The sequence below is a fragment of the Betta splendens genome, chromosome 7 (genome assembly GCF_900634795.4).
Source record: "Betta splendens chromosome 7, fBetSpl5.4, whole genome shotgun sequence".
NCBI classification, from domain to species: domain Eukaryota; kingdom Metazoa; phylum Chordata; class Actinopteri; order Anabantiformes; family Osphronemidae; genus Betta; species Betta splendens.
The window spans coordinates 7,126,477-7,141,224 of record NC_040887.2 but is presented as its reverse complement, the minus strand read 5'-3'; the positions used below and the strand labels follow the sequence as shown (position 1 = coordinate 7,141,224).

The 14,748-nt window shown below is 39.2% G+C and overlaps 1 protein-coding gene across 4 annotated transcripts in view; it reads right to left on the bottom strand.

Annotated features, from left to right (window-relative positions):
- Nucleotides 1-14,748, bottom strand: part of prdm16 (PR domain containing 16) — a 196,494-nt gene that overhangs the window by 158,482 nt on the left and 23,264 nt on the right. The window contains exon 2 of one of the 4 annotated variants that reach the window (XM_055510213.1): nucleotides 1,391-1,418. The exons of the other annotated variants lie outside the window; for them this stretch is intronic. The gene's annotated coding sequence lies outside the window, so the exon portion shown is untranslated. The remainder of the gene's footprint in view (nucleotides 1-1,390; nucleotides 1,419-14,748) is intronic. 4 annotated transcript variants of the gene reach the window in all.

Here is a 14,748-nt window from a genome sequence, read left to right as displayed (position 1 = left end):
TCCAAAAAATTGCAGTCAAACAAATTCCTACAACACACCTTCTCAAAGCACTTGCTATCAATTGGGGGAAAGGCACTATTACCTATGAGCCATTTTAATGGTGTAAACAGGGGCACCAAAGTAAATAGTGAGGTTTACGACTTCCTGTAATCGAGAACACCATATGTTTGATTGTGGTTGCTAATGTTAAACTAATTGAGGGGGTATGAGCTGAGATGCTATGCCGAACATTTACATTCACAAGCTGTGACTCAACACTGGTTGAAGGTGACTAAAACAACTCTCTATTGCATATAAATGTGTTATCTTCAGTCGATGGGGGATCTACTACTACTTCAGGCTTTTTTCCCCACATTCCATCTAACAAGCTAGCTGTTTTGCCCAAGTCTTGCTTTGGTTGTGGATACTATGACACGTTTAAGCATATGTCATTGTATTTTACTGCTGGATCATATTACATTAAGTAAATGTGTGACTCCTAAGACAAAGGGTCATTTCAAATAATTAGTTTACCAGGTGTAGTTTCATAAATTAGTACTAAAAGTTTAAATGTCGAATAAACCAGAAAAACATTCTGCATAAGACACACACACACACACACACACACACACACACACACACACACACACACACTGTAACAACAAAATATGAGCATTTCAATACTCAGACGAAATTCTCATATCTTAATGTCTTTGAGAAAAAAATAAGGGAAAAAAAAACGGAATAACCTAAGAAAATCTTAGCCTGGCACCACTACATACAATGACCAAGAAACAGAGAGACACACAGAGCAAAAGTCACAAAACTCCTCCACTCGGCAGAAATGACTGCCCTGGTAGTATAAGCTGACCCCCACCCAACACCGACACACAAACACACACACCATTTATTTTTGACCCCCCACCATCCCCTTAATCCTGTAAATGTTTTTACAACTTGGCCTGTCACTAGCGAAGCTGGACACTGAGGTGTTTACATTAGTCTAGCGATGCTAGCTGGCGGCACTGAACACACGCGGTCGTCTATCAAAATGAAAGTGTTCCCATAAACATACTAATTACGTAGTGCTTTACTGTTGTCTAACCTACAGATCGTTAAGGTAGTGTAAACCAACATATTAACCTCTCATTAGGTTGGCGGTGCTAATACTATGTCATCATTGCACCCCATTTATCAAACCTCTGAACATAGCATTTATCACAGAGCCAGTCACCTGTAGCAGTAGTGTAGCAGCAGCGCTAATCAATTACATTTATATCCCAACTTACAATATGGATGCAGTATTGGGACACAGCAGCTCTAAACTCGAGACTCAGTCCTTTTTATAAACCTATTTGTTTATAAAGAGTCATGGAATGCATCTTATTACGGATTTATCCTTCACACTTACCAATGGAGATGCTTCAGGATGGGCCGGGCTGAAAGGTGAAGGAAAAGCAAACAACAAGGACTCAAAAACCTCGAACTTTAGGTTTGATTCAAGTTTGAACGTAATTAAAAACAGAAAACAATGTTTAAGTGAAATAAACTATAATAGTGTTTCCATGACTTTCTACTGCCTGATCGGGCACATGTGCTTTGTGAACGCTGACCGGGAAACGTATACAGTACATGGTCTGTTTTTAGCTTCAAGTAAAGTAAATAGGAGAGAAAGAGAGAGTTTTAGTGAAAATGTTATCTTTAGAACGTTTTCTCTATTTCACAATATCCTTCAAGGCAATTCTATCTGACTCTGATCACGAGTACACACTGCACACAATCAGCATTTTGGTCGCGAGTTATGTGAACCATTATCAAGTTCACGTCTTCATTCCTCTAAACAATGAAATCCAAAAATCTATAGGCAGATTATGGTAAATCCAGAGGATGATTTGGTGATTACTGTAACGACCTGAAATAAGACATAATGACAGACATAGTGGAACATGCAGCAGGAAAAAAGCTGGAGGGCAGAGATCTATCCGGGAAGTGTTACTGCTGACATCACACTACTATTTTTTTAATGGATAACTTCATTATCCATCATTGGCACTGAATTACAGAAAGCCAAAGGAAACAATCCAAGTACTTAAAAAGGACCTTCCATTTAGTCTGCAGTACATTCTGATTCGACCATACTGTGCTCCAGCAGCCATGCATGTTTTTGTGTGGAAATGTATGCACAGGTACATGTACTGTATGTCAGCATAAATCATTGTGTTTTGAGTTTAAAAAGGCAGAATGTGGAGCTGAGCAGATCGTTGCGTGAGTGTCTATAATTGGCGGCAGAGGAAGAATCTGCGAGCTGACATCTGCAGTTGATTTTTGGTGATAATAAATCAGGTTTCCTTCTCTGTTGGTGTGCTTCCACACGTCTCTCTCTCTCCTCTGTGTTTCTTTATGTATTACACACACTCACTCTTCCTCTCCTCCTCATTTCCCCAAGCCTGTGGACACCCAAGGACCAGCAGTACAGAGTCCCTGCAAAAGTTTGGACTCAGCCACACTTTTTGGGTGGCCACACAAGTTGAGTTGTGAAAGCCCCTTCCTGGCCAGAGCTGCAGTGGGAGAAAGGGGAAAGAGTGTAAAAAGGAGAGACCTGTTCTGTGATTATCAGCAAGTGGAGGTGCATGGAGACAACGAGGTGTGAACAGGCCATAGCTGAAGGAAGCACACTCCGGCAAAATCTAAACCTGCCTGTGTGGAGCCCAATTTCTGCTGACGACACCTATCTGTATCATACCTGGCTGAGTTAGGAGTAAAGCTTTGCTACTAGGCCAAAGCTCTCCACATCAATTTCCTGTGTAGGCACTGCCTCAACACTGGATTTGAGGCTGAATAGCTGCTGTTTTGATGCTGTTACTCCTTGTTATATTAAACATGAACCAGAGTCACTAAAAAATAGGAGAAAATACTTTTTGGAGCACAGTTGGTGGCGACTGCGGTTTGGAAGGTTACTTTTAATACATATTCCATTGAGGATTACAGAATTCATGTTGTGAAACATAATCTGTGTCTCCACAGATTACCAAAGGTAAATATTGTAAAGAATTTTGATTACTTGGTTTTACTTTTCATAAAATCAGTAAATAAAGCTACTTAAGATCATATTTACTCTACATGTTTGGAACAAATCATGGTTGCTTAGTCTGCCTAATCCTGAATATTTACGAAAATAGTAAGCATTAGATTGTTTCATGTCTTTCATTTATTTAAAAACATGAAGTCAATGGGAGAAAAAAGAAGAAACATAAACTGCACATACATTCGTGTAGAACATAAAACAGTCTTTAAGTGGTTAATAATAATTATACTTATACTTAAAGACATTCTGAGATCATTCACCTATGACATAATGGATCCTGTCTATTTCTGTGTGAACTTAGAGGACAGAGAGAGCTTGAACTAATTACTCAAACCAGTGGAAGAAAGCAAAACTAACTGAAGGCTCCAATTGTACATGACAGCAACACAACTTTCCTTTAGTGCAACAAGGCTACAGCATTTTCTTGGATCACTTCCTTTACAGCAGTTTTACACATGCAACTTCCTTCCTCTGGTAACTAAGGCTAGACAGATGAAATGATCAGACTTTCAACCTTCCTGACCTCTGACCAGCAAGACAAAGGGTCAGTGGTTGGTTCAACAGATGCATGATGGAATGCAACTTCCTATCTCATCTGTCAAAACTTCAAACATAAAAGAAAAAACTCCTTGTTATAAAACCAGTTAAAAAAAAAGGTGGGGAGAAAATACTAACTCTTTTACTATTCACTAAAGCCAGCACACTGTGTTCTACCAAAGCCTTGAGACCTACTTATTATTAATTTCCCCTTTAATTACTTAACCTTAAGAAGTAGAGTACATTCAGTGCAGTGAAACACAGATACAATACTTCTTCCATTCACATGTCTTTTACTTGATTTTACCTACAACTTAATATTAGATACTCATTATCTATCTGGTCTGCAATAAGTGCTCAATTGATCTTTGGGAAGTTCACTGATTAACTAAGGACTAATCAACAAAGAGGTAGTGAACTCCCCACTCTGACCGGGCAGTGTGTTTCCAATTGATTTCCTTTGGTTCTGCATGATCAAGATAATTGCAAATGTGATTTCTGCCAATTATAATAAAATGCTGTTACTTAACTACTAGTGCACACGTGCTTGTGAATGTGACAACTTGTTTGTTATGAAGTTTCTTGAGTATCATTGCTGATAATGTGTTACATATATTCACATGACCTTCCAGTATTCAGATCAAAACATGGAGCAGCACAAACTGGAAAGCAGATCCGCTTGCAATTGTCACACAATCTGAGACATTGAGATACAAAAAAAAAAAAAACACCAGCTCTAGAATGTGCCGCTTGGCAGCAGAGATGGTACACATGCATTGGCAGGAGGATTTCACAAAATAATCTCTACCCTTGACAAGAGGTAACAGCTGTTAATATGTCTGAGTAGAGAAACACATGTTTGAAAGTGATCAGTTCTACATTTTCAACTTAACTATACAAGCATGCGCATGTAATTTTGTATCGTTACAGACTGGAAATCACAGTATAGTCCTCAGTAATTGCAAAGTGAATTGTGCAGCCAGTCATATTTGTTCTTAACCAAAGAGCAGCATCTTCCCCTCAAGCAACCGTAAACATTGGGCCCGATCCTGTCAGCACTGTTGACTGTTTAGACATCTGGTCCAACCGCAGCATTTTACTGATCGTCAGTATCATGTGGCTACACTCAAATACATGTTATCTATTACCACATTTGGAATTAATTCTGAGGATTGCTTAGTGGTTCTGGTGGTGAAAGACCCATCCTCTCTCTTTATGTTAGGAAATTTGTAGGAGAAGGCTAACATGAAGGCATTCATGTGGTACATTTCAGTAAGAGAATCGTTTTAGTCATCTGCACTGTAGGACAAAAATATAACTGAACCATACACATTTATTATTCAGCGGCGTGGGTAGCAGAGAATTTTGAGGAAGCTGAAACAATAGACTTGATTCTGCTGTAACTCTGCTGACATAAACTGGCTACGGGGACACTGGCATTACGCCAAATGACTTTCCTTAGAGTCTTCCTGGATACTCAGTTTGGCTGAGCCACGACACTAGTGTTATGTGGTTGGTAAATCAATTGTTCAATATTTAATATTTGTGAACAGAGGTGTTAACAAATATTCTTCTATGTTTCAGGGCACAAACCACGACCAATCATAGTCTGTCAACGCAAAGACAAGAGGTGGAAAATTCTGGATCTGGAGGTTTATTTTTCTATCGTTAATAAAGACGGTGCTCATTAAACTAGCTGGACCCTACAGTAATCTTCATCCCTCCCCTTAGCTTTTTGAATCTCATATTAAAAGGAGAAATATATGACCTGGCCCAGTTTACCATTAAAAATATATGGGGCATTACCCATACTGTGCACAGGGGTTATGCCACAGTTTTATTGCAGGTTTAAAGCGCAGTGGAATAACAGCAGATTGTTTCCTTAGATAGGGAAAGAAATAGTAGTTGAGCATGTGAATGTACCAGGTGTAGAATATGGCATAACTAAAAGTAAAGTCAGTGGGTCATTCATAAGTGAAGTGAGACAAAATGTTAGCATACATAAAAACTATCCTCTCAACTTGAAAAGTAGTAAATTACAATAATCATCTGGTTACTTCATTTGTTTTTAATTATATAATTATTATAAACTAGTTCTCCAAATAAAGCAAAAGTAAAAGTGTAAAGTGCTGAGAACCACTTCAATGGCATTAGTTCTCAAATAACTTGAGTGACTTAGGAAAAAAATATCTGTTTCTAGATCAATACTTTGTTGAATTAGCAGCTTGATCACAAAATTGGAGTTGATAATCTATATAGAACTAAATCGATACTTGCGAGTCATAAGGGAGATCAATTTCCTGTGGGGGAGGTTTGCCATTGAACATGACACCAAGGGACGAGCGTGCCTAATCCATGTTTGAACCTTAAATTAGCGTGAGCCTCTCGCCATTGCTCCAGACCCCTCCAGAGTGGGCTAGAAGACATGGTCACTCAGATAATCATACACAGGAGTCAGTGCCCCTGTGGTAGATGGGAACTAGACCAGGCTCTGTCCACCCATTGACCCAAACATCTCAAGGCTGCCTGAGAAAAGCTAATTTTCCCCGCACTCCAATACATCCAGGTGTTTTGGTCATTAGAACCTCTGGTTATTAGAAGCACTATGGTGCTTCCTTAACGGTTATAAGGCCAACCGTCGTGCTTGGATCACACCTTCGCAGCTGTAAAAAGTGGCAGGAGGGGTGGCAGCTGGGGAGGCATGCGCAAGGGGGGGCCAGGCCAAAACGCCAGCTTTGTTCTCTGGGGGCTCTGGTTACGTCCATCTCTCCCCACAGCCTGCATGACATTCAATACTGCAACTGTAAATTTTACATTAAGCGTGTGAAATCACAGATGCACATGTCACAGCAGTGTCATAAAGTGAATTTACTTAGCTCAACTTCAGCACGCACCTTAACGTTTTAGGTCTCTGTAGGGGGCTGATGGGGGTGGGGACGGTGGGCAAAAACACAGCAAACAATTTCTATATGTTCCTCAAAAAAAGCATTGTGTTGATGTGTTCAGGGTGCGCACCTGCTTCTATTTACTCAGAATTAACAACAGAGCACCATCATATTTTTCTTTGATCTGGAAAATTAAGGAATAATTGATATTCAGGGTTGACATATTGCTTATTAAAGATTTAATGACCTGTGAATGTGAATAATTACTATAGGTGAAAACTAAAGAACTCAAACACCTTTGAATACAAAAATAATGCAACGGCAATGCAACGTGTGACAAGACTGAAGAAACACATTTCAACATCAATTCATGAAACTGGAATAAGTCATAGATGGTAGAGTTATAGAACTATCACTTCCACAAGTTACAGAACTTTATCTCAGCCTAAGAGCATTTTAAACATTCACAGACAACAGAGCTGCAAATCTGTTTGCTTATTGGTGACAGAGTCCGAGTCCACCTGTTCACTTTCAGATCATCCCTGCACTAAAAATACAAGGAGTGGAATCCAGACAAGTCTCTGTCGTAAACAGCAACGGAGGGAGACCCATACATAAAGCGTTTCACACTTTTGTTACACATCCAGCACCGTGCAAGCACCAGAATTATGCTTCAGTTATGCCTAGTACAGCATATCAGAAAGAAAACAGTCACCTATTACAGAATTTGTTAATTTCTAAAAATACTACTTTTTTTGGTATTTTTTTTAACATTTCAACAATTTAATATTAAAGTCGGTAGCAGCCAACACTTATTAACTTATGAGGTCAATCCCATGAAACTTCTACTCTTCCTGTGCATAAAAGGCTGAATATGACTAATTCATGCATTCCTTTAACCCCCACAGTTAATTTGGCAATGGCTTAATAAATTCTCCAAAGCACCACATGCTGCCTACCCTGTAAGAGTATTCCCCTGCTCAAAGGGTGGGGAGGGCACTATTAAGACTGGTGGCTTGTAAAGTGAGCTGGGAAGTTTAATTGATCTAAAAGAATTTAATGTGGCGTAGTGAATCGCAGCAGACAGCATGGATTTATACACAACCCTGCAGAAACGAACATAATATTGCCAAAGTTTTACAACTGAAGGGGGATTTTTTTTAATTGAGGCCACAAAAATGATTTATTTTGTTTGAGTAAAAGTGCAGTTCAATAACAGCCATGAATGCCTATTTCCATTCTCATTCTTGCTTTAAAGCCGTTTAAAGACTAAGACAATGTACTGTACCTGTGTGTGTGTGTGTGTGTGTGTGTGTGTGTGTGTGTGTGTGTGTGTGTGTGTGTGTTGTTTAATATTAATTAAAACCACAGAAGGCTATTTTCTGTTACTGACCCATTTCACACATCACAAGGCAATATTCACGCCTGAGTTAGTGAATTTAAACTAAGCACTTCCTCTCTAGTGCTAAGTTCATCTTGCATCGAGTTTCTGTGGAAATAGAGAAACCTGTACAATGTGTTAGAGATTCTGAATGTAAATCATGATTACCACACAGCCACAGGCTAAAAGGTTTGCCACCATCATCATGATATTTTAAATTCTGAATATGTTGTGCTATATTTAAAGCTTTGTTGTTATCGTGTATTGAGAGGGATAATATAGCATTAAAGAAACACGTGTCTTGAGATCTAGCAGTGTAATTGGAATTGTTTTCAAGAGCTATGATAAATATTTGTCTGAAATAGCTTTGTTATTAAGTATAAAAATGACTAAGCATGTGTGATGTAATGTATGATGTATGTAACATGATGTTATTTACTTATTGGTTTACTGGAAAGCTACCGTACCTTGTAACGGTAGACAAAAATTGTTTTAGTATAAAATATAGGATGAGCTCAGCTTCAGTCCAAATTCCCCAATAGAAATGGTTGGTAAAATCTCTTCACTACAGGTTTCAGATAAATTGTATTAAGTGGCTAATGTGTAAAATTCTAGCATATAACTACTGTAAGCACACTATGACTGCCTAAACTACTCTTGCCAACTTAACCTAGCCATCCTACCTGAGAAATGCCAGAGACCCGAGTTCAAAAATTGTATTTACGTTACAGTAGGTCACACTAGCGGAGGAAGACTGAGTGAGGGAAAATGTACATAAAAAAAATGGGATTCTTCTGCAAGTAAAAAAAGCATTCAACTGAGACTTCACTTTGGAATGATTTTCAGACAGACACAAGCTCATGGGAGGAAACCAAGGACTCGTTAAATCTAGACCTGGCTCAGATCACACCTAGACCTCGCTATCCATCAGGCTGACTGGACAAAATTTACAGTGTGACCTGATCGGTCATCATTTATTACTTTTACTGGTCCTAAGTGGAGGCAATCACGGGCTGATGTTTGTGTAAGAGGAAACCTCCACCTGCAAGGGTCTCCCATTAACACAAACCTAAGTTGGGGGGAGATATGTCATCTGTCGGCGTTCATTTGGACTGGACGTGCAGTTTGGCCTTAAAGAATTCAATGGGGGATTTTTTTCCTCTCTGAATAAACCGCTGTGTATTTTAAATCAAGCAGATGAGAGACTAATGTGGATGTGTAATACTACCCTTTATCAATTTCTCAAACAGGAACAGATTTCAATCATTCAAACAGAATGCTATTAAAATAGTCACATCTCAAAATTGAAACAATAGCAAATATAATCGGAACTGCACAGCAGAAATCAACTGTGTGTGTAAGACACTGACTCTAAACCACATCTGGCTGCGGTCTTATCTTCTGATCAGTGAAATATCTTAAGCAGAAGTTAAAGTGAAAAGCACAGACTGGATGATGGTGTAACTACTCAAACCAGCCACTCCCTGAGGCTATTCTCACCTTAGGGGGTATAGGTAGCTTGTAACTTTGAAGTGCCGCTCACACTGGCATCTGTTCAAGCTCATGACACGTCCTTTACACGCTCCATTGAACTTGATCAGTCACTTAGCAAATAAATGTACAACCAAAGAGAGGAAGATAAAAAGACCCAGAGGGAGGCAACGTAAAGTAGTAATAAATGGGTGAGACGCAACAGGAATGAGTTCCTAGAAGCTTGGGACCTTCTGGATAATTCCAGAAGTTTTCATTGACTGTAGGTCCAGTCAGTTCACATTGCAACAATGCAAATGAAGAGGGAGATGTTAAATACATAGCAATAATATACACTGATAACAAATAATCACAAAAGACAAATTGTGCATAGTGGGCCTCTAAGGGACGAGAGTGACTGTAGAGGGTTAATACCTGGGTGAGAGATACGTGAGGCTCACCATTAATCAAGACCATGAGCCCATAAGTGTGTATGTCTTGATATTTATATAAACAGTTTCATGTGATGTACTTCAGTGTAACTTCTATAGTTCAGATTGTGGTTGTAGCTGTGGATGTATCGCTTACTAACGCAGGAATAAAAAAGCATTGCCGAAGCAACCCTAAGTTTCTCAGTAAAAGGTGTGGGAACCCAAGCCACAGCTTGGCACTACAGTACAGAACTTGAAAATATAAAATACACAAGAGCTCAGCTCTCATCTAATTACAGGTATGGTTTACCAGCTACGGCTTATTAGTGTTTCCTTAGCAAACTATAAAACTAATGACGCCATTTTGTAGTTGCCTGGGTTTTTTTGCACCTCCCTTTTCTTTCCATGTTTTTGGACAGTGCAGATTATTTTTAGCAATGACTGGTGAAATTTGAAATCTTAGAAAAACCAATGTCCGTTTCCTGCATTGGTCAGCATTTAACATCTTTTTAAAAATACTGTGGATGCATTAACTAAAACCTACTGTATATAGAGTATCTGTAAAAAAAAATACCCATGTGTCTGTTCTGGCAGAGTTTTAGAAAAATACTCCACTGTTTTAATAGTAAAATGATGATACATTTAAAATACATGATAATCCCACAGTGAATTTACTACCAAGTACCATAAAATTCACCAGTGTCCTCCCAGTTGGTGCTCTAGCAGTGGTCTAGTAGGGAGGACTTCTAATAGACTTGCTCCCCCTAGTGCCAAGGGCTTTACTTTCAGCCAAGCCATTCTAGATATCTATTTCTGTTCATGCCTTTCTTTGCATTTTAGCACCACAAACCAGTTTGCTTTAAACAATATTAAATGTTATTTTCTTATGAACATTAAGTGTACACCACCAAATGCATTCAAAGACTTTGCCAAGCACAACTCAAAGGACATTTTGTGAGCGATCAGAGACCACAGGATTGTCCCCAGTTTCACTGCCACAGGTCACGCTTAGGCTGTGAGTGAGTATCAGGGTGTCCAGACACTAAAACAGGCTTGAGTGACTTTAGTGCTGTCCTCAGGGCAGCCACAGCGTTCTGACCTTCCTGAACACTATTCACAGATAGTGCGGCTGAATACTTGGGGACATTGGTTGTTAAAGTTCAGTTCTGCTTGGGTGGGTACGGACACAACACAATAACAGAAAATAAGATCAAAGGCTGCTAAAGTTGAAGAGTTTAACTAGAAATACAAGTTATTGGAAGACATTTTCTTGTGTGCATGTGTCAGAGTGCTAGAAATATTTTAGCACAATTTGTGCAAGCAACTCTGCTTTGGAACGCATAAATTTCTTATGCAATGGTCACAGAAGAGCAGGTCCACCTACAGTATGAGAACGCTGCAGGTTTAAAAGTACATTAAGATCAGTGAAATGCCACTAAAAATACAACTAAGCAAAACTGTCACAACCCTTTTGTCTTGAAAACCATGTGCCTGTAGCCTCACTTCCATTATCAAACATTCACTACCATCCATTAAAACATCTTGTTTGCGTATTTGTTTACATGTCTCTGTAGAAGCCAGAGGTTGTCACCATCATGTATACAATCCACCTATTCAGCTGTGTTTTGATATTCACAATGATGTAAAACATGCACATCTAATATATTATTTAGTCATATTGCCCCAGTAATAAAACACATTTTTGGTTTTCTCTGATGTGATCGTGACATTGTATTTCCATTATTTTCTCTTTAAACATTAACCATGGCTTTGTTGGGGATGCATTCATCTCCTTTATCTACTTAAGAATTCAAATGGCCTGTCGGTCAGGTTAGACAGGCCCTAATGTTTAAACCAAGCTGACAGAGGAAGCAGAGAAAAGAATGTTTTGCCTAAAATCTGCTGAAAACTCACTTTTTCTAGGTCTCTCTCTCTCCCATTACAGTACACTGCAATGACTGCAGTTTAAGGCTTTCTAGTGCTGAGTGGGGATTTCTTCTCCACTTAGGCTGATAAAAAAAAAACTCACAGCACACAAGCACTAGAAATCATCACACACGCACAATGACCAAGCTATACCGTAGAAGCCTATATCCTACACTAAATACATGTTACGTATGTAGAAAAATACTGTATGTACTAAAAAATAACGTTTCAATGCTGGGTTAAATCTAACTGCTAAAATCTACAGTATAACATGGATGCGGATGTGATTTTATTGCAAAAAAATAACAATCATTATTTAACTGTAAGGAATCATTAATATTAATAATAATAATGATAACTGCAACAATAATACATGTGTGCTGATTATTATAGGACACTGTTTGACTTTGACAGCATTTATTAAGACCGAGAAATAATATAAAAGAGAGTAAAAAATATGTTTACGCTCTTTAAAGTAGAATTGGTTGATCAAAAAAAATGTTTTTAGAGACTGATACTGGACTGATGTAGACCTTAAAAGTGTCAAGACCACCCTGCAGGTGGGATAAAAGACCCTTGTTATCCCAAAAGTTCCCATTCTGTTACAGTGATTATAGAAACCACGGGTCTCCTCCAGAAGCGCTGAATGTTCCCTCTTGCTGCTGGTCTGCTGATTGGCAAGCTGCTCAAAGTCTTTCTCACATGGTGTCCTGACTGCATCTGAATCAAACCCTGATTAGATCAAATTGCAAGGAGAAACCCTGTGTACCCATGTGCCCACCGTTGTATCACCTCAGTGCCAGGAGTTAAATTGGACTTCTGGAGGCAAGGAAGCCCTGTCTTTGATTATACATTGACATCTACAGGATGAGATAGTAGAATCTATGGGGAATTGTACAGTATGGCTGTCATGAATGAAGGAGCTGAGTTGTCAGGTGTCAGAGCTCAGTTCCTGCTGGTTCACCACCAATTTAATCCCAGTAACTGGCAAAAAAACACTATGGAAGGATATGATACATCCACAACAACTGGAAACGGAAGAAGCTGAATATATTGCACCATTATTCCTCAGGTTGTGTTTAGACCTTCATCTTTTTTCAGGGACCAGGTAATGATGCACATTCCACATTATGACATCTGCAGTAGCAGGCAGTGGGGATGGAGGAGCCACTTGACAGATGTGCTTCTTATCATGCATGTGCCAGCTACACCTTCTAGATGATAGTGAAGGCTCTAACACAACTCAAGCTCAAGTAAAAGAAAAAAGTTCATAGACTGGAAAGGCTAATGTCTATTGAAACAAATGATCAGATAAGTAAAAGGGCCAGAAGTTATGTGTGAATTTTACCCCACTCTATAATAATTTTATTAAAAGTCCAACTCATTATTAGCGAAGGAGACACAAGGGTAATGAATGATACAGTAGACGTCCTCCAGGCAAACCTGACAGGTATGCCAGGATGAGGGACAAAGAGAGCAAAGAGATGTAGAGTATGTGTGCATGTGTGTATTATACATTGTTGTCTCATATTTATTACGATCAATTTAAATTTTAAGTTACACATTTAGGTTTACAACCTAAACCCCAAACACCTCTACACACACACCCAAAAAATTGCAATTGTAAAGCAACTGTTGTGTGTTTGAAATGATCCATTGTCTGTGCCGAAAAACAACAACAACAGCCTGTGGTCTATATAAGCATCATTCTAACAAAGTGTGTGTACAATGGGTCACTGTGGAAAAAAAGAAAAAGACAGCAGTGTAGGAAAAAAAGATGATGATCATTAGCGTTTGATGGATCTAATGACTGGGTAGGATTTATGTAAAGCGTAGTTGGATAATAGGAAAAAGGCAAAGGGAAGGAAAAAATCATTTAGAACAAGAGATGAGGAGGGGGGAGTTATATCAATGGCATGCCGAGGGTGTAATGACAGCAAGCTGAGAGGAATCATGACGAGAGATATAGATCAATAATTCTTTCATTATGTTCTAAAGAACAGGGGGATGACAACAAAACGTAGGGGAAATGGAGTAATAATTTGCTTGATCAGTACACAAGGGAGAGGCACGAGCGTAGGGAAGGGGTCACATAAACAAGTGGCAGCATCTCTCCCCAGAGGACCAGCTGTGATGATGAGGAGAGATGGCTTCACTGGAGTCTAGAGGGGTGAACAGGGGGACGCGCTCCGCCAGCTTCTTTCTCTTGGCAGGTAAAAATGAAAGTCAACGTGAATGGGCTGGTGCACGATAGCCGTCATCTGTTACGGGTAAATTGAAGTGTCAAGCCCTCAGTGTCATTCCCATGGTTGGATGAGAGGGAGACGCAAAGACAGAAAGCATTATGGAGTATTCAATGGGTGATCACCGGGTGCAGTGGGAATGTTCCAGCAAATTAACTCCCGAAGGAGAGACGAAGGCAGGGCTGTCAAAGAGACAGAGGGATGGGAGGATAAACATGTAGACGGGTAGGGAGAAATCATTTGCGAGTTCCTGGAGCTCAGATATACTGACTCACGTGACAGCCCTGCCCTGTGTGCAGCTAAATCGTGATTATCGTTTATATTCTAACTGTATGAATGCCAGAGTCTGACTACTGAACACAGTGTAGCTCCATTGACTGTGAGTTGAGATATGCAATATACATTTACATATAAACATTTAAACGGTTTCATTTAAGTTGGCTGTATGCTACACATAGACAGACCAGCCTATGTGAACATATGAAATCTTCCATTGCATGAAAAAAATGTTCAGAAGTTAAAGGCATGAAGACCATGATACAAAATGTGGGTATATACCTGTCTTTATACAGGTTTTCCTGTTACTCTCTATTGTATATGTTCATGTGATGTTAGCACTGTATATTCAGGGAGAAACACAACACACTGCTGCTTTGACGTTTTTCCTGCTACACTCAGGCTCTATCCTCTTGGTTAAATATTTATAAAGATTCCTATTATAGTATTAACTATTTATTGATTTATATTTTTTAAGATTTATAACAGCCACCTACAACTGCAAGGGAAAGACTTTTTTGAGGTACCTATCCAT